We start from the raw sequence: 2,213 nt of genomic DNA on the forward strand, positions 1-2,213 counted from the left end.
AACCAGAATTAACTGATTCAGTTTTATACACATGTGAGATGTCACAGTCCCGATGTCGTGACATCTTACATGACATGTTGGTCCAGATGTTGAACTTCTTCAACCCAACATATTAAAACAACAGAGGTGATTACATTATTTGTTTTACAAAATTAATGCCAATCTTAAGGTACCAACATTATCCTTTAATGGTGAATGTTTAGGATTGCAGATTCAAAGCTTGGGCATGAGGTCTTTAATTCTGAGCAATGAGGGTCTTATTTATAGGCCATGAGATTGATTTCCACACACTTCCAATTTTGGAAAATTTTGAAAATTCTCTTTGCATGCTTGCATGGGTGTGTGATAGGCCCATCAAGTGATGCAATTAGGTCCATAATTGAATGTGAATCATGCTGAAACCATGTTACAAAGCCATGCAATCGTGTATGAAAAGTGGAAGTGGAAATCATCCAAATGGTTCTTCAATTTGCACCCATGCGCAAGTCCTTCATAATTTTGCCAAATGAGGTGATCTTGGACTTTTTGGAAAGGTGAGATCAAGGGGATCAACTTTAATTTTTGAACAGTTTTTCATTTGAAGCTTGAATCATGATTAATTTTGATGTGGAAGTTTGGAAAATCAAACATGTTTGAAAATTTTCTAAGTACCAAGCCATATGTTCACTTCTTCCACCTTTAATAACTTTTTCTATGAACTTCAAATGAGAAAAGTTCCTTCATGGAGGATCGTATATGTGTAGGATGATGTAATATGAAGTATCCCTTGAAATATTTGATCAAATGATGAAGAAACTTTTTGGGAAAGTCACATAAGTTACCCAGATGAACTAGGGTTTCAAAGGCAAACACATTCCAAACTCTTGATGATTTTTTTTATCAAAATGACATGTGAAGATCATGGGGATCCATATATGATGCTTAGAGTCAATTTGAACCATTTCTTGATTGAGCTTTTTGCATTGAGGGTCTCAAACCCTATATATGAGCTTGATGAAGCTTAGGTGAGCATACACACTACCTATAAAAGAATTAAACTATACATTGACATATTTTTGGTATTTTGGTTAGTAAATAATGAAAAAGAAAGTATGATACAATCAAATGTACTTGGTGATCTCTCCCAATGCAAACCCTATGAATGAAGGGTAAGGAGGATGCCAAGGTGTGATCCCAATGCTAATGCATATGATGAGATGACATAAGGGATCTTAGGGTCAAAATTTGGGTCTTACACATGTAAACAAAATTTCAATGCGTTAAGACCCTTCTTCTGATCCTAACATACGTGCATTGGCAAATTCACGTAATCCCCTCTTTTGGATTACCATAACAACTCAACATGATACTCAACATAACAACACAACTCGAGCACATATAAAAATTCAACTTAATAAAATTATTAACTCACATATATGCAACTCACTTTTAACTTAATAATACACATCTCAACATGTATAATTTATCAATTCATACTCACAACTCATAAGTAAATTCATCATAACATTCATCGTCAACATAACATTAACAATACATATAAGTCTCATCATTTAATCATATTAATACAACATATTCAGTCTCAGATTACATTATCACTTGATACGAAATCACATTTGCTTTCCAACGCTTCAAACATAATCTTGTTTGGACTTACGGATTAAAAGTTATGGACAAAGCATCCAGTGGCCCAATCAGTTACTGCCACAAACCAATCAATTGTTGTGAACATTCTGTTTACTGATTTTTCACACCCAGACATAGACCAATAAATTACACCCCTAGACCAAGCGATTGGTCTAGGTGACTTTTCCCCATAAACTTTTTTTTTTCACGTTCAATAACTTTCCTTACTTCTAATCTTCACACAAACATGTCCTAATACCCAAACAACTCATTTCCAGAATTCAACAACGAATCATATTAACATAATCATCAACATATATAACACTTATACTTTCTCTTGCTCTTTCTCTTACCGTAGCCTTCGTTTCATCTTTTTCCCTAAAAATTATACGTACTGCTCAACTCCATCCTTCTAATTCTCTTTTTACACTAAAAATCTAGTCTCATCATTAGACTATTCCTACTTTACCCTTACTTTTCTCTCTAATCCCCACCTTTCCCTCAATATCTCTACAATTTATATTTTCTTTTTATCTTTTTATTTTATTTAAATAATAAAATCAAAATATTATGTCAATTAATAAAATAAT

The sequence above is a fragment of the Lathyrus oleraceus genome, chromosome 5, assembly GCF_024323335.1.
Source record: "Lathyrus oleraceus cultivar Zhongwan6 chromosome 5, CAAS_Psat_ZW6_1.0, whole genome shotgun sequence".
Lineage (NCBI taxonomy): Eukaryota > Viridiplantae > Streptophyta > Magnoliopsida > Fabales > Fabaceae > Lathyrus > Lathyrus oleraceus.